Here is a 22,199-nt window from a genome sequence, read left to right as displayed (position 1 = left end):
AAGTCCGCGTACCCATAGAGTTCTATGTGACTCTATGAGAGTGGGGACACAGAGGCACCGGCACCATTGCTAACAGTGCTGGTGCTTCCGTGAAGGGTTTGCCTACCATGAACGCTGTGCCCGGCAGGGTCAGACCTGTCGGCACAGCGGCCATGGCAGGCAAACACGTAGTTTGACGGTCAGGAAACAAGGGTGCCGTTTAGCTTACTGGCACCCTGTTTCCAGACCAGCAACATTGTAATGAGGCCCAATGTATTTTGCATGGGATGGGGTTAATTTGTTAACATTTCCACACACAAGTAATAAGATATACTGCAGCATGTTGGACTGATTTTAGGGGAGACAGGTAAGCAGCTAGGAGCCCTAACTGGACGGCATTCACTCATCAATGTGCAAGACCACAAGGTCCACACTACTCTCCTGTGGGAACATTCCAAGTTGAACCTGCATTCCCAGAAAATAAACTCAATGGAGATTTGGCCTTTTTAAAACCTCTCCAAACCAAACACATACTAGCTGAGTAATCACTGAAATCACTCAGATCTTCAGTTTTTAGGCCACCTCTATGGTGCCCATAATTGGTCAGTTGTATACAGAATGCAGGCCAATGGATGTATTCTAGCAGTGGAAAGAATGTATTTTTGCAATAGTGCTGAGAATAGGTTTGGAAGAAGGGCCCAACCAAAGGAAGCATTTGGGGTGACTGGTCTGACAAGACTTTGTCCTTGTTCCCCTCCTATTTATTCTCTATTTGAATGATCTCGACCAAAGGCTCCATTGAGCGATAGAGTATGCACCTAAAACATGGAACAGTCCCCTTTTGCTCTGTGCTGATGATGCTGTGATTCTTGTAAAACAGATTTGACATAATCTGAACTGGTATTAAGAGTTAACATATTTCCGTGAGGTCCATAGCCTCAAAGTAAACTTTCATGAGTCTAAAGTTATGATTATTGGGCAGAGTAAACCACAACAATCAGAAAATCTAATCAACAATGTGCATCTGGTGATGGTTTTTGCATTGGTTTATTTGGGCAAAATGTTCTTGTTAAGGATTCTAATCTGGCGTCACAAACTGGACGAGGACACTTGGTCTTAGCCTGGGATGTGGTGCTCAATAGGAAGGTTTTTTCTTTAATATCAATGAATTCAAATTGAGCTGGTAGCCGACCCGTCTCGCACCCCCTTTTACAAATACCCCGGGTCACAATGGACCATGAACCAAGTCGGTTGGTGAAAATACAATGTTTATTTATTTTTAAAATTCACAAAAATCACACAAAATTTTAATATTGGGCAGCAATCACCAATGGGGTGACAATGACAATGGAAATGGAAGCAATGCACTTGGTAAACCTTCTAGTAGAACATATCCAAAGCACAAATGAATAGGAGCACTTTTTGAATTGAGATAGATAGCACCCAAGTTAAGGTTCTCCCTGCAATGATCCCTCAACCCACAAAAACAAGACCTAAAATGACATTCGGGTTTTGACAAATAATTAATTATATGTGTGTTTAAATAAGGATATACATATTTTTATCACAGTATTAGGGATGTTATATCACTATCAACCATAAGGTAAGGTATCACAAAAGCATACAGTTCACAAAACAGATTGAAATTGAAAACCCAGTGCAGTCGGATTCACACATGGGGTTGCATTTTCTCTAGTTTGCAGTTTTAAATGCCAAAATATATTTTTTTTAAAAATGGGTGAAAAAAACTGAATCGGAATGCGTTTTTTGGGAAGAGTCAGAGATGCACAGCACAGTGACAATACAGAAGTGAAAGGAGGGCGATAGCTGATGAATTGAGAGAGATTTGGAAGGTAGAATTAGGTTTGTTTTTAGGAAAATAGAGCAGTTCAAAGTGAAAATCGTTTTTAAAAATGAAAGGCAAAATTTACTTAAACTAATTTATGTAGACTACATTGTTAAAGAAAACAACAGTAAGTTCAAAGATTGAATTGCAACATCAACCTTTCCCCACCAGGTTCTGATCCATGTGGGAATTAATTTAGATTACTCCAAATGTTACTAATGAGTTACAAGATGAGGTGAATGAAAGATTTGTGCTAACACTAGGAAAGAAACACAGGGTGCACAGAAAATTAGAACAGTCTGTACAAGATATCAGGGTATGGATTGGGTTGCTTAGAGAGTGGCACAAAGTCAAAAGTCAAGATGGGGTAGACTATGTGTTATGGGATGGGGAATACTCACAGTACACTCTTAAATTTGGGATTAGGAACAGTCAACTGGGTTCTGAACTGCAGGGCTCGGGCACCAGGTGGTGGCAGACTCTCCTAGCAGAACAACAGCTGGGCCTGTCTGGTCATGGGATACAAGGACAGCTGGATTTCAGGGTTGCAGCGGTCAAGCAGTTAGTGGGCAAAAAGCCAGACTGGTCTCAGGATGCTTCCCAAAAATACCACAGCTTTTCCATTTGGTTATTGGAGTTTTAGTGGGATTTCTGGATTGAGGCATGGCTGGGATGGTCAGCAATGCTTTGGCCTTGCAGTGGAATCTGGAATCATCTATGCTTTGGCTTTGCATTGGGATCTGGAATAAGCTATGCTTTGGCTTTGCAGTGGGGTCTGGAATCTGGCAAGATGAATGTAGAACATTAGGAACGCAGGTGCAGGAAATTCAGAGTCTGTCTGGAGTTTTCTCAGCCACCCTTTTTATAGAACATGGTGACATCATAGAATGATATTGTATGGCAAGCTTAGCTAAGCACGCCTCTACACAACTGGATTGGTCAGGGGTGATAGCACATTTGTACAGTTAGGACCGTTTAACAAATTACATAAGCGGGTTACATATTTTATGCAGCACTTGCCAGTCCAACTCTCCAGTTTGTGAGACATTGTTTTGCCCTTCTAATGATTTTTAGTCATTTTTAGTGTGAAATATTCAGCCTAAAATTCTATAAATATATACATGCGTATTGATTATCATTAGGCATATCAGTATTGATTTTCATATTGTCATCAGGTACACTTTCCAAGGAGTATGCATTTATCTGCCATTTCTGTTCCCAAGATGGCAGAGAAGGCTACAACTTCTTAAATTAAAACCCACAAAATTACATTAAAACTGTTAACTTTTTACATTCCTGTGAATTTATGTTGCAAAAATAACTATCTTTAAAAGGTTCTTAATAAAATAGTCTTTTGAAACAAATGGGCATCCTTGTCCTTCACTGGAACCATTTTTTGCTCCTCAGCTACCACCAACTATCAATTCACCCAGTGAGGGAAGGGGGTTTCCCAGTTTGATTGAAGGTTTATGGCCGCTTCCACTTCACAGGTTTGTGTCCCAAAAGTTCCATTGTAAGAGGCCTCAGCCCAGACAAAAGTCTGCCAAGCTAGCAATTAACACTTGTGTGCTCTAGCATCTACTGTGAGAGGCCTTCTGTTTCTGGCAACCCCCAAGCAGAAACCTGTTTGGGGCTGATTTCCCCCATGTAGCCAATGCAGTTTAATTCCTTATTTTTGTTATAAGTCAGAATAAACCCTGTTGAATAAGATCTCCCATATATGTTTCACAGCACAAAACACCTTCACATTGTTAGATAAGGGCAGGGCCTTATCCAACATTGACCTTTAAACAAGTATTTTTGTTTATTTGCAAAAGTACATTACACATGTGTTGACTGCGGACAATTTTCTTGCAAATTTGGTTTTTCTCTTGTCTCTGAATTCCCATATTGTTTTGTAGCCAGAGTTAGTTTCTTGCAAGAAGCAATTTGTTTAAACACAGATGCACTGAAATTGACATAGGCCCAGAGAGCCAGGGCCTTTTTCACGCATTGATCTTTGATATTTTGTAGCCCCAAAAGTAAAGTGTTTCCTGTGTAGCTGAAGTAAAGCTTCTTTTGATTTCATTGAATTTGCACAACAGCCTGTCATTCAGGGGTACTGCTGTTGTCCGTTGGAGCACAATGTGAAAGTGGATAAGCATGGCAGGGACTCATTAATAAAAGTAGTGTGATGAGGAATCAGAGGAAAAGAACATCAGAGCGGCATCATTTTTAAATGTAAATATTTCCTTTTTTCAAATGGGAACTTTGGGCTTGCAGCAAAGCAGCACTGCTTTTCACTTCCCTTCTTTTGTACTTGTAAGAACACACTGGCACGTTTTCTCGGTGTGCCCCCTTGTTCCGTTCTGGCCAATATGTGCATGGCAAGATGGTGCAGCCATCTTAGTTGCAAAACACAGTTTTGCCGTGAGGCAGTGGTGCTCACAGGAACCAGCACAGCCATTTTTCTGCTTCTGCTGAAGTGGAGCTTGGTTGTGGAAGGGAGTACAGCTGAGTGGGTAAATATACCCCACAAATCCCCCCTCAACTCTTCTGAGATTCCTTGTTGAGGGAGAGTAGGGCAAAGTGGGATTCATCAGTAAGGCAAAATGGGATTCATCAGGTGGGCAAAACAGGGGTCATCAGGTGGAGTCTTTTCATCTTCAGGGAGCAGTACTCCACGATCCTCCTGTTGTCTCTCATTGTTGTGTGGAGAGACACCCGCATCTTTCCCTTAGGTCTTTCTTTGTGGTGAGGAGTGATACCCCCAGCTTTTCTTTGGCTCTCTCCTTTCCCGGTCCACGTGGCGGTCCTCCTTGGTGATGAATGGGCGGAACCTATATGAATCTATCAAATCAAAACTGGTTACTACATTTTCCCACTGACTACCCTCCAGGAAGGTTGACAGCAGTGGGACACACATACATTTAATAATGACAGTATTTAGGCAATAAAGTTAATGGATCACTCCCAAGACACAGGTAACTATAGATTTGGCTAGAATTCTGGGGAATCCCTCTCATCCTAACAATGAAGAAAAATACTCCCTGTTAAATAATTATACATTTAAACCTATCTGACCCCCTCTGGTTCTTCTTTGTCTGGTTCTCATTCTCCAGATGCCTCCTCTATTTGCTGCAAAGTGTGCCTAGGGTGACAAGTTTTTAACTGATTAATATGGACCCATTTCTCTTCTGTCACTTCTCCTTTGGGGATGCGGATTCTGTAGGCGACAGGTGAAATTTTATCTACAATTTCAAAAGGTCCCCGCCAGCTGAGGATACATTTCCACACTTTGGTCTGGTTCCTTTGGAATTGAATTGTACAAGTAGACTCTGTCTCCTACTTGTTATTCCTTTTTGGTTGTTTTTAAGTCATATTAAGTCTTCATCCCCTCTGCGGATGTTTCCAGATTCCACTGAGCATGCACAAAAGCATGTTGAAGGTGTTTTCTTAGATACTCAACATACTCATGTGTTGTGGAAGCATTTATCAGTGTCTGTTCTTGTGTTCTATAGAGCAGATGCTGAGGTAGCAACATCCTTTTCCCAGTCATCAGCTCAAAAGGAGACATCTTGGTTGCAGAAGAAGATGTAGATCTGATGGCCATCAGGAAAAGCAGTAATCAGATGTCCCAACTTGGACCAGAATCCGCCACAAACTTTTTAAAAATGCTCAGAATTGTCTTGTTGTACCTCTCACCCCCCCCACTAGAGGACCGGAAATGTGAAGTTTCCTTTTTACCCCAAGTATCTCCCACATCTTTGTCATCGATTTGCTGGTGAAGTGACTACCTCGGTCTGACTCAATCCTTTGGGGTAGGCCAAAACGTGAGAAGATGTGGTTGATCATCAAGGCAACTGCTCTTTCTGCCTCGCAATTTGGGGCCAGGAGACATTCCACCCATTTGGTAAACAAGCTGTTAACATGTACTTGTTCCCCCTAGAGGAGCGAATCACGGGCCAGATGAAATCTACTTGTAAATCTGACTAAGGCAGTGTCATCCCCCTCTTCTGGAGAGGAGAGGAGATCGGTGTGTGAGTGAAGTTGGCTGAAATTGTGCACACACAAGACATCCCTTCAAGTATTGATTTGAGGTCCTGCCCCATGTGTGGCCAGTATGCAACCTCTCGTAAGATTTCTAAAGTAGAAACCCCTGATGACCGGCTGTGGCCGCGTTATGGGCATGACTAAGCATCGGGCTTCTCGATGAGGTAGGTTCCACGCACTGGTCACAGTCAGATATGGATCTCCTTATCAACAAGCCATCTTGGATTCGGAACATTTTGGGACACTTCATCAATACCCTGAGGTCCTCTTTCCCAATGTAATTGGTATCCATCAGAGGAAAGTTCTCTGGGTCCTCAAACTATTGATAACATTTCCCAATAATTGGATCCCCTTTTTGTGTCATGATTAAATCAGCATCTGGGGTCTCCTTACTCCACTGGGTAGTTGAGAGTTCATTGTGAGCATTTGTCTGGGACCTAGTGATAGCAGTGACCTGGATTTCCTCCAACAGGGACTCTATCTCTAGGAAATCCCCCTGGATGGCTCTGGTTTTGACCAGCTGATCAGCTAGGTTGTTTCCATTTTTGTATGGCCCCTCTATCCTGAATGACCCTTGATCTTCTTCCTATAGATGGTCATCCCACTAGAGGTGACCAGATCATCAATATTTTGTATTAGCGTGCCATGCTTGAGAGGTTTTTTATTAGCACATAGCATGCCTCTGGTTTTCCAATTAACCAGGTGCTCTACGAACCCGTTACGGACATAATCTGAGTCAGTGATTATGACTAGTTTGTGGAGTTCGTATTGGACAGCAGTGCAGATGGCCTGATGAACTGCCATCAACTCTGCCACCTGACTACTACGGGGACCGATTTTGTACCCAACGGCGGGTTCTTGGGCATCATTCACCCAGGCATTCCAAACGCCGGCCACAAGTTCCTTTTCCTCGTTATTGTCAACACGGTAGGAGAACCCATCCACATAAACTGTAAGCATTCCCTGGCACTTGTCTTCTTCGTAGACTTTGTCTGGGGAATTCAGGTACGCCTCAATGTCGTCCTGGGCTTTACGACTTTCGTCCTTGAGACAGTTTTCTCTGGCACAAACATGCAAGTCAGCCAGACCTTGTGCAAGGGGACCCTTCTTGTTTCGGCCATATCTGAACTCCACAGGAAAACCTTGCATTGAAAGAATCCAGGAAGGAATTTTGGAATTACTCACATTTCTGGCCTGGATTCTGTCACTTTGGAGGTATTGCAAAGGCTGGTGTGGATTCTCTACTATGATGTGTTCCCCCTGGATGAACAGGCAGTAATTCTTCAATGCCCACACTGTTGCCAGGAGAGCCTTCTCACAATCGTTACATTTTTCCTCCACAGAAGATAAAGTCTTGCTGGACTTTATTGACCTTGTCATGCTTTTGATATAATACTGCTGTCAAGCATGTATTCGAGAAACCTGTCTCCAAGAAGAACTCCTTGTTTCTGACAGGGTAAACTAGACCAGGCGCTTGTGAGAGGCTTCTTTTGAGTTGCTTTACTGCCTCGACTTGTTCTGGACCCCACTCCCACTTGACACTCCCTTTCAACAGATGTATCAGGGGTTTTGTGATCTCTGCGTAATCCTCAATTAACTTCCTACTGTAATGAGTCAGTCCAAGGAGGATTCTTAGCTCACGCAGTGTTGTGGGTCTTTTAGTTTTAAGAGTGCTTCCACTTTCTTCTACTGGGGACAGAGACCATCAGGAGTTATTTCATGCTCCAAGAAGTTGACACAGGTTCTGCACCACTGTGCCTTTTGAAAGGACAGTTTTGCACTGGCAATTGGGTCAGAACATAACGGATTTCCGCTATGTGATCCTCCACATTTGAACTTTTTATCAGGACATCATCCACATAGGCCAGGTTTCCCCTTTCACCCAAGTCGGGCATGGCCTTATGTAGGAAGATGTTGAATTTGTTGCAGGTATTTTTGTATCTGAAGGGAGTCCGGGTCCACGTGTACGGCTGCCCCCTGAAAGTAAAAGCCAACTTGTATTGGTCCTCCCTACTAACAGGCATGGTGCAGTACCCATTTGTCAGGTCAATGGCAGTGTATACCTTTGACCCCTGGATCTGGGCCAGCCCCATGTCAATTTAGGGAAGCGGCCATCGGGACATGTGAACCCATTTATTTAGCTCCCTAAGGTCTGCGCAAAGCCTCCATTGGCCATTTGGTTTTAAAATCTCCAGCAGCAGATTGCGAGAGGCAAGCGATATTGCTTCACAAACACTGGAGTCATTCCAGGCTCTGTGGGAATTGTGGTTGTATGTATTCTGGTGTGACCACAGTCGTACACGTTCACTGCAAAGAGATCTTGAAAATCTAAGAACACCTGTTTCAACTTTTGCTTTTGCTCTGGAGTCTGACAGGCGTCAGCTTGGTTGACTCGCTCTTCAACCATTTGCCTGAAGCCTTGAAAGACTTCTGATTTTGCTATCTCAGCGGCCTCCTCCAGCAGGGTGGAGAGGTCTTTGGTTAGAGTGTGGACCTGGACAGAGATTTTTAGGTAGGACAGGCAGTCATTGTGGACCTGGAATATCACCTCATCCTGCCTGATGTCACAAGACACCTCTTCCTCCCGATAAGGGCAGGAGGAGTACACAAGGAAACACCCCCCGCCTTGCCGGGTGAAGATCCTGTCTAGTGGTAAGTCATTGTCACTGTCATTGTCAAAGCAGTCATTGGGGATTTGTCCTATCAGTTAATTTCCAATATCCATGGAAAAATGTCAGTCATCTACTGCCATTCCAATAATGCTGCCTGCGCCCAGAGTAATACTCTTAGGGTCGCTGTTATCCATCAATATTGGAATGGTGTTGTGTTCTTCATTGACTAATGGTGTTGGGTTTAACCCCAACTTCTGCTGTTGGAGATGGGCATTGATGTGTACATATGCATCACGATTTTGCAGTTTCTGCCCTCTTTTAATTTTTAATACAAGCGGGAATAGTCGCTCCATCCTGGGATAGTGACCTCCTCTCCAATTTGAACGTCAACTGCATACAGCAGCAATTGGGCTGACCAAAATGCTTTTTCTGAATCATCAAAGTCCATGGGATTTCCCTCTAATCAGGACCAGGCTTTGTAATTTATCGAGTCTAAATTAATGGCAAACCAATTTAGAATGTCACTGCCTAAATATAATGCAGCAGGGACATCACACACAACCCAACAATTATGTACTATGCTTTTGTTACGATGGAAATTTTGAGCATACACCTGCTAGGCAGGAGATGTTTGGAACCCTCATTCTCCTCAAGCGGGCTAAGTTAATGTGCATTTTGGGCAAGCTGGGTGGTCAATTTCTCTATTTTGGATTCTGACACAGTGGCATTTTGGACACTTTTCTGTGGGGATCTGTAATAAAATGTTGACATCATGAAATAGTGGAGATTTTGGAATCCCCTGACTCCATTACCTCTGTGCCAATTTGTGGGGAGGATCCCTCCATTTCTATTTTCTTCTCAGGATGACAATTCTGGGGTACAGGGATGGGTGACTCTGCACCATTCCGCACACCCTCCCCCAGTCTTCATTTAGATCTCTTGGGACCAATTTTTCTTTGGGAGGAATTCCCCTGCCCCTGAAGGAGAAGATTGCTTTCCCAGAATCCCCTAAGGATTCTTCCCCTTCAATTTGGAGAACACTAACTTCCTCCCCAAAATGGGCCTTTTTGATGTCTCATACCCACCCTCTTTTCCCTGGGCTGCAGATGTTCAGGGGCAGGAGATTTTTGTTCCGGTACCGGGGTGTCCAGGGGCTTTTCATGGGTGAGGTAGGAAGTTTCCTCTAGGGCTTACACACCCCACCTCCCGTGCCTCCTCCTCTGGAACCAGTGAATTGTCAGGGTTCTCTCCTATCATTGTTCTGGGGTACCAGGCCCTTGGTTTGTGTGGTTCTGAGCCATCATGTTCATCTGAGGGTTCTGTTGAGCCCTCAACATGTGACCCAGATCCTGGGTAAGGTTCTGGACCTGGCGCTCCAGTTGATACACCCATTCCAGCTGGTATGGGGGTCTTTGCTCATACCTCGGTGGTTGACGGGGAGGGTAACTATCCCTTCTCCCATAGTACCCTGGATATGGTGGATTTTGGTAGACCTCCCACCTTGGCCTCCCCTCTCCCAGATTGGGTTGTCTGGGCTCCTGAAACCAGGGAACGAAAGGAGGGTTGCCCTGCAGGTTGGAGTTTTGAGGGTACTGGGGAAAGAAACATAAACCGGGATTTTGGGAATTACTGCCCTCCTGAGGGAAGTTAGGAGGGAAGTTTCCTGGGGGAGTACTTACCAGGCGGGACACCCCCCCTTTGGGCTGGAGGAGTCCATAAATACCCCAAGATAGGCCAGTTGCCCATGTACCTGGAACTTATATAGTCAGGAGAATTAGGGGTCCCATTAGTGGGATTACCTCCATGATTGCTGTCTGTTTGCGATTGGCCTGAAGGCCTTCTTGACCTCTGGTTTTGCTGGTTAGGGATTGGTGCATTTTTAGGCTCCCCTATTTCTAGGTCTAAAATGTGGGCAACCTTCACCTCTCGCTACCTTAGCAGCAGCAGGGGTGTTGGCTGGTGCAGGGTTTTTGGTCTGATTTTTATTTTCGGCAGGTTTTTTGACTTCATAAAGGCGGGTCACCTGCACAATTACACAGTCCAGAGATCTTTTTTCATGGAAATCCCTCACCAGCTGGGTCATGATATAGTTTGGGAGTGCATGAAAGAAGGTGGTTATAAACTCCCTGCTATCCATGCGCACCCTCCTAATGGTTTGTGCAAAGGCGTGTTTTAGCTCCTGTACAAATTCTCGTGGGGCCGGATCTCCCCCACACTGTAAATTGTAGGCCACTTTGCCAGCCTCTTGGGGGTTTCTGTGGGCGCAAAAGTGTTTCAAGATGGCCGCCCTGTAGGTGGACCATATTGAATGGTTCTGGTCCTAGTCGGGGGTTCTCCAGTCCAGCAAAGAAGCTGGAGTACTCTGGCGAGAATGTCCAATTAGCATACTGTATGCAGTTCTGATTGCCTTTAAGGTGAAAAGTGTCCATCATTTGCTCATAGAGTTCCAAATGTTCCCAGACAGAATATGAGGCGTTTTTGTGGTATGGGGTTATGGCCTTAATCTGCCCAATGGGGTCTTTTGCCATAACTCTAAGCATGGGAGGGGCTCACAGAATGATGGGGCCTCATTTCTACTCTCCTGTGGTGCACAGGAGAGTAGTCTTCTGACTCCTCCCTGCTTCCAGGGTTGGCGGAGGATCCCCCCCACTGCCCTGATTGGGTGGAGGTCTTCAAAATGCTTTTTTCAGGCCTCATTTTATTTTATTTGTTTTAACAAATTGAACCAACTAGTCCCTTGGAAGGTAGTATTTCTGTAGGTCTCTGACTTTCCCCTCATAGGAGACTTCCTGGTCAGAGACATCAGCTTTACTGTTTTGGTATCTATACTGGGCCACCCGTCCATCAATTTTTGGGGGGCACTTGCCTGTCAGATCCATCTTACGAAACCTATTTAATTACGCTGGCCTCATGGTTTCTGGTCCATGTGAATCAGTAGACAGGGAGTCAGCAGTGTTCAATGTATTTAATGGGTTAAAGTCCATTAGTACAGAGGTCATCATACTATGAACAGGGGTTGCCCTGTCCCACTCCACCTGTTCGGGGCCCCTCCAGTTGATATTAGATCTAGAGTACTTGTTAGGAAAGATTTCATAATTGTATGTAATGTTCCCTCCATGTGTACACTCCCAAACCTTTTGCTGCTGTTTAGACACCATAGACTGACTTTGCCAGAGAAGCACAGCCCTCAGCTGTACTCCTCTGGGCTTTCACTCACTTTTTATGGGGAAACTGATATGCCTTTAAAACAGTCAGTACTGGGAGACTTTGTTTCCCTTAGTCCTTTTCCCCTGTTGCAACTTTTGTGCAACATGTAACAAGTACACAATGCACCTTCCAGTACAGTGTACTTGGGTCTGTAGTCATTTTCCAAAGGCCCTAGATACTCCCAATAGACTTTTTTGTGAGTTGTGCAGATGTGTCATGGACAGGGCTGGTAGCAGCTATCTTTTTGCATTATTTTTAAACCCTTTCTTGCCATGTTAACTGTGTTAACCGCATTTGGCACAAATAGGTGCCCTGGCTCCAAATGGCCATGCCACGAGGTTCTTTTGCCCTGTCCTTTGACCATCTTGGCCCTTTCTTCTTCCCTAGGTCGAGTTGACCCGAGTCAGTCCTTATTTGTACATGGAGTGTCCCGCAAAATGCCAAGCTTTTGCAGGCTTCTGCATGCCTTGTGTGTGTGCCTCCAGGATGTGGGCTGGGGTGTCTGTCCCCAATACACATCTTGGGTGCCAGAGAGTCTGGAGTGCTTTTAATGACTGGGACAACCGTGGTCCATGATTGGTCCACGTATGGAGTGTGTCTTTGTAAGCAGATCTCCCATTGGGTCCTCTCCGTTTTGGCACGAAGGGAACTTTGGATAAGAGGAGGCTGAAAACACCCATACCATGTCGATCTCCTGTGTTCTCACTGAACAAAGGATAGGATCCAAGTATCCTGAAACTATGAAGCTGAGTCGAGGAACCGCTGGTGACCAGCTGGAAGGTTTGGCACCCTGAGCCCGCTGTCATACCGTGGGACCCCTCTGCATCTGGTCGTCCTACAAGGTCTACTTAGATGCTTTGTCCCATTGGAAAAGTGGTATCAACTATTCACGGCACCTTCACCAAAACCTGCAAATACGCTTTCTCGGAAGTGTCCCTGGGCCAACCAGTGGACTGACCAGCTTACCCAGTTGCTTTCCTCTGTCACTGCCAGCATTAGGAGGAGGCCCTCAAAACATGGTATACTGTTAGCTCTGTGTCCCCGGCACCCTCACACCGAATTTTGTATACTTGGCATTCCCAGGTCAGAAGTGAGGTGAGTGCGCGAGGACAGGAAAATATGCGGTTGCCGTGTTGCCCTGCCATGGCAACATCCTTTGTGAGTGTGCTGCATTTGTGACCCTCTTGCCCCTGCAGCCTGCTTCAGTGGAACCAGGTCGATTAATCCACCCAGAGCAGATAAATCCCCACTGTCCCGTTTGGGAATCCTCACTGTATCTCAGGAATTGAAAGCCGCAGAGACATCCAGCGAAGTGAACTGAAGTGACGAAGTTTGAGTCTGAGTGCGCCAGGGACCGGTGACTACTTCCAACATTAACCAGTGACCCCTAGCACCAGGGCCCCTTTTTACTCATGAGTGGCCCCTGAGGGTCCCTCTCCTTTCCACTGCTAGTGCGAACTAGCAACACCATCCGGCACTCTGGAACTGCCTATGCCTTCAAGTGGCGGTCCTCCCTGAATAGTGGGAACTTATTCTTCATTGCCTCATCCACCTTCCTGAGCTGCTAGAGATCCCTGAAGAGACCCCGTTTTGCCCATTGGAACAACCCGTTGCAATTGCATTGCATGTACTATTGAGTATAAGGCTCCTCTCTTCTTAGGGCTTGGACTGCCTCTTAGTTAGGTGTGTTGCTGATGTCGAAGGGGCCTAAACACTACCTGCACTGCCTGTTTCCTTCCCATCTAGGTTGTCGACATGTCGACATATTTTGTGCATTCAACCCTTTAGACCCCAATGGTCTTGTCTTGTATACACATTGTATTGATAGTGCTGTGTTGATTTACTTAGTATGCTGTGATTCTTTTGCTATGGTATGAGTTACGAAGGCCTTGTGATAAATCTGTCTATATTTTTGATATAACACCTGTCTGGGAGTAATTTGTAGGTGTCCTTGCTCTGTGTGCTCATGAGGTCTTTCAGTCACCCTCAACCCTCCTGAGACTTAGTCTTGGCCACCTGCCATAGCTACGTTGATTGGTCTGGCTTGTCCAGAGGTTACCTTGTTCCAAGAAACTAGGCTGGCCTTCTGAACCTCTGCCCACCAGGTCAGAGTTCAGAAATCCTTCTTAACAAATTGGTGTACAGCGGTGGGATAGGACTGAAGGTATCCAGTGTTGTACACTAGTGAAGACATTTCAAGTTATTCCTACCCAGGACACATAGTGAAGTGTAGCAGCATAACTGAAAAAAGGCTATATAACTATCTAACAATATGGAAACAAGTACCTTGTTAATCTTAAATGCTTCTAAATCTGAAACATTAAGAAAGATGTGTGCTGAGAGAGGTTTACCTTCTCAAGGCTCACACATGGAAATGAGTCAAAGAATCATGTAATGGCAAGAGTCACAACTCAGTGCCATAGCTCCTTAGGAAAGTGCAGAAGGCGGTGGGGCTGCTCTCACTGGCAGAACTGACAAGTCTTTTGCTGCACTTATCAATTGGACCCATGAGGATTTAGATGATGTGATGCCTAATGTTTCTTCTGCCAGTGCTGATGCTGAGGCCATGCTTGAATTCAAGAAGCCAGAACTGCTGTTTAGGCAGAAGGAGCTTGAATTTAACATGGCCAAGCTGAAGATAGAGCAGGCAGAAAAACAAAAGGACAGGGATCACCAGTTGGAACTGGCCAAGCTTCAAGTTTCCAATGAATCTAAGGGTCATGGACATGGGTCTGGGACCTCCTCTCATCCTTGGTTTCCTAAAGATCTGCTCAGTGTGTATGATGAAAAGAATGACATTATGGACTGGATGAATACTTTTGAGTATGCATGTGAAGTTGAACAGGTTGACAATGCTGATAAAAATTGCCTTATTACTCAGCAGACTGCCCCATTCTGGCTGCAGTGCCATTATAGAAATGTCAAAAGCTGAGAGAGCAGATTTTGCAATGTTGAAGCAGACTCTCATATTAAAGTTTGGATAGACTCCTGTTCAATACTTAAAGAGATTCAGAGAGTACAAAAAGAAAGAAGGTGGTACTTGGGTGTTTTATGTAACTGAATCCTTAAAAACTTTGACTGGCTGGGTTGAAATTTATAAGGTCTCCACCTTTGAAGGTATGATATGTCTTGTCATGCTTGAACATATTTTTGCATCTTCTTCCCCTGAGCTTAAGCAGCATTTGGCAGCTTCAAAGGAGATAGATCCTAAGAAGCTAGCCATAGCAGCAGATTTGTGGGTGTCACATAGAGTGTCCCATAAGGACAAGACTCATCCCGGTAAGCAGGAGGAGGGGAAAAGTCCAAAGATAAGGAGGGTGGGGAATCTGTTAAAACGTCCTCCCAGGAGGGCCACAAAAAGAAAAATAACAGTAAGTCACAAGGGAACTCAGGGGGTAGTGGAGATCACCGTCCAAGACAGAACTCTGGTTATTGTAAGCCCCCCTATGTAAACATACCCAGTGGATCTTGTTTTGCTTGTGGAGCAACTCACCATGTGAAGGGGGATCCCAGATGTAAGGTCAAAACCTTGGGGGTCCACTCTGCTAACATGGCCTTCTCCTCCGATGAGGAAGAAGAGATTATAGGAACATCCTTCTCTTCAGATTCCTTCCCCAGTGGAATAGATTCTGAGATAGTTTTAGTTTCCCTGGGTTCCTGGGAGCCTAAAGTCTCAGAGGCTTGGGCTAGGATTCCAGATAATACCAAGCACTACTTTAAGGATGGTGTGCTGATCAATGGAGTAGATACTCCAGCTCTTAGGAATAGTGGGTGTAGTCCAACTGTAATTGACTCTAGCTTGGTATACACAGAGGAAGTTGCCAGAGTCCTCTGATGCCCACTAAGTTGGCCCATGGCCCACCTCTCCAGTTCACAGTAATACCTGTAAATCTTACTATAAATGGTACAGTAGTCAGGATTCCAGTGAGCATTCAGACACAGGCCCCAGGAAAGGTCTTGCTGGGAAATGATCTCAGAGCTTTAGGGCTTGTGTGAGATACAGCTGAAAGACCCTGCACAAGGTCTCAAACAAGGGCAGCACTAGCCAAGACCACTGCAATGCCCAAGCCAAAGGGGAAGCCCAAAGCTAAAGGAGTCAGAAAATCCAAAAGAGGGAAAAGAATATTCCCCCTAACTCACCTACCACTGAGGTGGAGGTAGTTGGTCAAAAACCAGAACGTGACGAGTTAGAGGTGTTGCCTGAAGTATTTGATCCAAACGACCATCCTGAACTAAAAGACTTGTTAGTGGAAGTTGGTCCTGACAGAGAAGAATTCAGTAAAGGGCAACGAGAGTGCCCATCTATGGAAGGCCTAAGGAGACAGGCCTTCTCCCAGTTTGAGGGTGAACTCCTGGGAATCATAGGATTTATTGGGAAGGTGGGCTACTGTACAGTGAGCCTACAGAGTCTGCAGAAGGAGACCATAGGAGGTTGGTGGTTCCCCTTGCTGTAATACCCTTCCTCCTGTCGCTGGCACATGAAGTGCCCTTTGCTGATCACCTTGGAATCAAGAGAACCAAGCAAAGGTTATCCATGCACTTCTACTGACCCAAGATGGTGGTGCAATTAGAAAGTCACTGCAGGAGTTATGCCACCTACCAGTTATCTGGTGAGAGTGGTTCAACAATCCAAGCTCCATTGGTACCACTCCCTGCGGTGGGTGTGCCATTTGAGACGGTAGCGGTCAACATTGTTGGTCCCCTTGACCCCCAAAAATCCTCAGGCAATAGGTTTTACCTGGTGCTGGTCGACCATGCCACCAGGTATCCTGAGGCCATCCCATTGAAGACTGTGACTGCCAAGTCAGTTGCAAAAGCTTTATATAGCATATTTACTAGGGTTGGCTTCCCTGAAGAAATTGTGGCTGATAGGGGAAACAACTTTATGTCAAAGCATATGCAGGCCATGTGGAAGAAATGTGGTGTCACCTAAAAGTTTTCATCTGCATAACACCCACAAACAATTGTTCTAGAGGAAAAGTTTAACAGAACCTTGAAAAGCATGATTGGGGCTCTGGAAGAACCCCAAAGAAGAAAATGGGATCGTCTGTTACCATGCTTACTGTTTGCCTACAGAGAGGTACCACAAGAGGGTGTTGGCTTCGGCCCCTTTGAACTTCTGTTTGGTCAGCCAGGTAGGGGACCTTTGGCCATAGTCAAGGAAGGATGGGAAACGCCCTGTCCCCCTATTACTACCAATGTAGTGGACTATGTGCTAGGGCTCAGAAAAAGGATGGTACTCCTGATGGGTCTGGCTAGTGAGAAGGTGAAAAGAGAGTGTTTTCCTATTAGGAAAGCTTCGTCCCCTGCACACTATCTAAAAGGCCAAAGCCTAATGGTAATTAGAGAATCGTTAAAGATAAAAAGTCTTTTAGAGGCATTTTAGATATATATTCAAAATTTCACTGAATGATTAAATTTTGACAACTTGAAGGATAAATTCATAAGCAAAATGATTTATTATTCATACAGGAAGGTAGGCCCAACGCGTTTCGAGTAGCAAACAACTCTTCATCAGGGGCATTTTCTCTTTAAGAATAACATTTCTTTAAAGAAAAGAAACATTTTAAATTTAAACAATATAATATTTTTAGACAAAAAATTATTTCGAAAGCAACAATTTCAAAACAACCTCACTTCAAGTACATCTCTGAGTTACATGTCAACACTAAGATCCTGGACTTAAAGTGTACAGTGCATATTTCAAATGAACTTAATTGTTTTAAAGTGTCTAACCGCCTTTAGAGTGAAACCATTATCAAAAATTGGAAAAGACTTAAAACTGTTAATTTGAATCAAAACAGATACATTTTTTCGTATAACCAGGTTATTGCTGGTGCTAAATGCCTATATATGCTATTCACGGAGAGAATAATTTAATGTTCTAAGTGTTTTTGAATAAAAATAGATAAACTGAAGTTTGTCACAAAAAGAACAATTACAGCAAGTTGTGGAGTATCTTGTATGGTCATAGATGAAAGTGTTCCTGGGATGATTTCTCAAAGTTTGTTCTTGACCTGGTGTGAGATCTGGTCTAAGAAGCAATATTTAGATAAGGAAAAAAGACGCTGTCTTGATGGCAAGAATATAGGTATCTGGTTGTCATGTTAACACATAAGTGAAAAATACACTTACAAGTCTTTGGTTGAACAACTGGTCCAATGGTAGAGCTGACCAGTCACAGGTCACTGGGTATCTTAATCTGGTAAATGGTTAATCGATGAAAACTAATCCAAATCAACTGTTTTCATGAAGAGTAACCTAAAAGAACCAAGGTGCTAGAGGTAAGTATAGGGGAAGCGGGGTATTTTATAGAGAAGCTGTCACGGAACAAGTAAAGGCTATGTGGGCAGAATGGAAATGGTTAGTCTCTTATTACGATTCTACATAAAAGTATTTGGAAGAAGCAAAGCTTTAGTCCCAAAGTACCTGGCATACGACAAGTTAAGGCTATGTGGCCAGATTGAAAATAGTAAGTATCTTATTTCAATTCTACACAAGTAAGTGATATCAGGAAAGTGATATAGTCCAAGTCAACTTACTTCTCTTCCTTTTTTACAGGTCCCAAAATGGAGCAACATCCAGACCGGCGAAGGCTGTGGAGGCATCTGCCATTTTGTGATGGAACTCGTCTTTATGTACCTTTCGGACAAGCTGACATCATTCGCGCATGCGCGAGTGACGTCACTGTTGTTTATGTATTGACTGAGTGACGTTGTTCGCGCGTGTGCGTGCAACGTGTAAATAATGGTGTCTATGAAATCAACATGAAATATTAGGCGATCAGGAGTTTCAGGGGGCATGTCGTCTTGTTACAGCTAGAGAAATAAGTGGGAAAAGATACCATTGAAGGTGGGAAAAGATTCATGTCACATTATAGGTAATGACTCTAACTTAGTGACGTCAATCGCTTGTACGCGTTGTACGGCGACCAAGTTGAATCTCTATATGTGTGTAAAAACACTAATAGGGGAGAATGAAGAAGATAAGCCAGTGATAGGTTTAGTGCAAATGGCTGTCTGCATTATGACTAACGTCATGCTTTTCACGTTTGACTAAAAATACAAAATTAAATTTTATCGGATGTAAATGTGAAGTCTTATTGACTGCTTTTCAAAGGTCCACAGGACATGCTTGGGTAAATGCTTATTTGTCATATTGTGAACCTTTTTTGACAAATATAGGCGATTTTGTTAACACTACCCCAATTGTATGGGTGTACAATCTAAAGCAAAAGCATCACAAAAAGCAGTTTCTTGAAGATGAAAATCACAAGTAAATCTCTATATGTGTGTTAGAACACTTAGAGGGGAGAATGGAGAAGGTAAGTCAGTGATATGTTTAGTGCAAATAGTTGTCTGTATTATGACTAACGTCATGCTTTACACGTTTGACTAAAAAATACAAAATACAAATTCTATTTTATCGGATGTAAATGTAAGGTCTTATTGACTGCTTTTGAAAGGTCCACAGGACATGCTTGGGTAAATGCTTTTTTATCATATTGTGAACCTTTTTTTGACAAATATAGGCCATTGTGTTAACACTACCCCAATTGTATGGGTGTACAATCTAAAGCAAAAGCATCACAAAAAGCAATTTCTTGAAGATAAAAAACACAAGTAGATTGACAGCAGATAATGTAACTAAAAAACACATAGGCAGAGAAAATAAAGGTTTTAGTTCTAATATTCAATACCTCAGTAATGCTAGGGTATGGATGGGAAAATCTATTTCAAAACAAAGAAGCAATAGTGACCTATGAGGTTTAAACTGGTAACAGCTATTGGTTTACTTTCATAGATGTTTAGATTTTAGAGGAATGGTCCAAGATAATAGTCCTCATTCATGCCTAGTGGTGTCATTGCGTCAAGCCGTTGGATCCAAAAAAGTTCTCTTTGTGAAAGTTGTCTTTGTAAATCACCACCCCTCGGGAGTGGGTGTATTACTTCCAATATGATCATTTTCATCTGTGAGATGTTGTGGTTATGGTCTCAGAAATGTCTAAATACAGGAGATTTGATATTTTTTGTTCTAATGGAAGACTTGTGCTCTGTCCATCTTTCTTTGGCTTTTCTGTTCGTTTTTCCTATATAGTAGACTCCACAGGGGGCAATGAATGGCATAGATGACGTTTTTGCTGTCACATGTGGCATAGTGTCTCAGACTGATTTTTTTACCTGTATTGGGATGTCGTACATATTCTCCTTTGATGATATTGTTGCAATGTTGGCAGTGGAGACATGGATATGTGCCTGCTTTTTGTCTGGAGAATGTTGTTTGTAATGGTTTTTTTAGCCTTTCCGCTTTAATGAGTTGGTCCCGTAGATTTCTACCTCGTTTGTATGCCATCATAGGGGGATCTGGAAACAATTCTTGTAACGTTTTATCTGACTTAATCAGGTCCCAGTTTTTGTGTATTATTCTTTTGACTTGAAAGCTTTGTCTAGAGTATTTCAATGAGTGAATCAAATTTTTGGGAACTGGTTTACTGTTGCTTGCTAGGCGTTCTTTTCTTTCCTGTGATTCGGTTCTTGTTATGGCTTTCTGTATTGTTTCTCCTGGGTAACCTCTTTCAATGAAACGATTCTGCATGGTTTCATATTCCATCTGTAATGTGCTAATATCAGATGTAATACGTTTCACTCTTAAAAGTTGGCTGTAGGGGAGGTTCTCCTTTAAATGTTTCAGATGAAAACTGCTATGATGTAAGCAGCTGTTAACATCTGTTGGTTTCCTGTATATTTATGTCTTAAGACCTGGTCCATGTATTTCCACTGTAACATCCAGGAAATTAACTGAAGGTTTCCCAATCTCAATTGTGAACCCGATTCTTTCATTGCAGGTATTTAAGTATTTCCAGAATTGGAGAAGTTCACTTTCTGTGCCTAGCCATATACCAAAAATGTCATCAATGTATCATTGCCAGCATTTCATTTTTTCTTTCCACTGTTGGTTTTGTAGTACAAATTTCGTTTCAAATTGGTACATGAAAATGTTGGCATATGAAGGTGCCACTGATGAACCCATTGAGGTTCCTGAAATTTGTAAATAAAATGTTCCATTATGTTTAAAGTAGTTGTTGTATAGAATGATGTTGATTAATTCTATAGCTAGTACTTTATGAATGTTGACGTTTTTGTTTTCTAGTAGAAACCATTCTAATGCTTCTATCCCTTCTCTGTGTGGTATTGAGGTATATAGACTATTCACGTCCATTGTGAAAAGAATTGGGCTCTCCTCTGTGAGATTAACAGTGTTGATGATGTTAAGGAAGTGGGTGGTGTCCTTTAGATAGGTTTGAGTGCTTTGTACAGCTGGTTGTAGTGCCGTGTCCAAATATATGGCTAACGGCTGAAAAATACTTTCTGTCCCCGCGACTATGGGTCTGAAGGGAGGGTCAGTAGCATTTTTATGGATTTTAGGTAATCCATAGAAAACCAGAGTCACTGGAAATTTTTGTATCAAAAATTATGCTGTCTGATCTGTGATCCATTCGATATATGATGCTTTGTCAACCACCTTCTTGATAATTTCTTTGATTTCATTTACCGGGTCTCCATCTAGTTGTATGTATGTCCTAGTATCATCTAAGAGTTTTTGACATCCTTTGTTATACATAGTAGTATACATTAGGACTAGAGCTCCTCCTTTGTCTGCTTGTTTTAATGTTAGACTACTGTCCTGGGCCAATTGCTTAATGGCTTCCATCTGATGTTTACGAATATTCATTTTGTTTGGCTGGCCATATTTTAGTCGTTTGAGATCTCTTGTAGTCTTTTGTTTAAACAAGTTAATCAAAGGATGATTCACTTGAGGATGAAAACTGCTTTTGCTTTTGAGTTCTAAAAATTTAGATTTTGGTTGTGGTTGCAGTGTATCTTCAATATTGTGGAAAAAGACTTTCAGTTCCATTTTGCGGATGAGTTTGAAAAGATTAACTTCTTCTTCAAAGAAAGAGGTGTTGTTTGGAGGAATAAATGAGACCCCTAGATTCAATGTCTGAATCTGTGTTGTTGTCAGTGATTTTGAGGAAATATTAATGACCAGATTCTGTTTTATTTCTTCTTCTGTGTTGGTTTTCTTCTTTCCTCTTCTTGTCTTCCTCCCTCTAAAAAAATTGTAGCCGGTTGGTTTTGGGAAGGTATCGTAGGTGGTATCACTTGAGATGCTGCGGTAGGTCTGCTTTCGCTAGTGGATGGAATCTCTTCCAACTCTCCGCTGGTAACTTCACTGCTCTCTGTGTTGTTAGTGGGCTGCGGTTGTCTTGGTGGCCTATGTTGTGGTGGTCGGTTATTCGCGTAGAATTCCTGCCACGAGTAGACAATCTCCCTCGCGTAGTCTAGTGTATCCCTTCTAAACTTTCTTATTTTTCGTTGTTCGATGTCTCTTTTATAACTGTCAAGTTTTGTATTAGTGTCTTCCAAAATTTGTTTCAATTCCGTTGCAGTTTTGAATTTAGCCAGTTAAGTCCAGGATCTTAGTGTTGACATGTAACTCAGAGATGTACTTGAAGTGAGGTT

This window comes from Ambystoma mexicanum, chromosome 10 (assembly GCF_040938575.1).
Source record: "Ambystoma mexicanum isolate Mex_15411 chromosome 10, UKY_AmexF1_1, whole genome shotgun sequence".
In the NCBI taxonomy this organism is placed as follows: Eukaryota; Metazoa; Chordata; class Amphibia; order Caudata; family Ambystomatidae; genus Ambystoma; species Ambystoma mexicanum.
The sequence above is the reverse complement of the archived record's forward strand: the minus strand, read 5'-3'. Positions refer to the sequence as shown.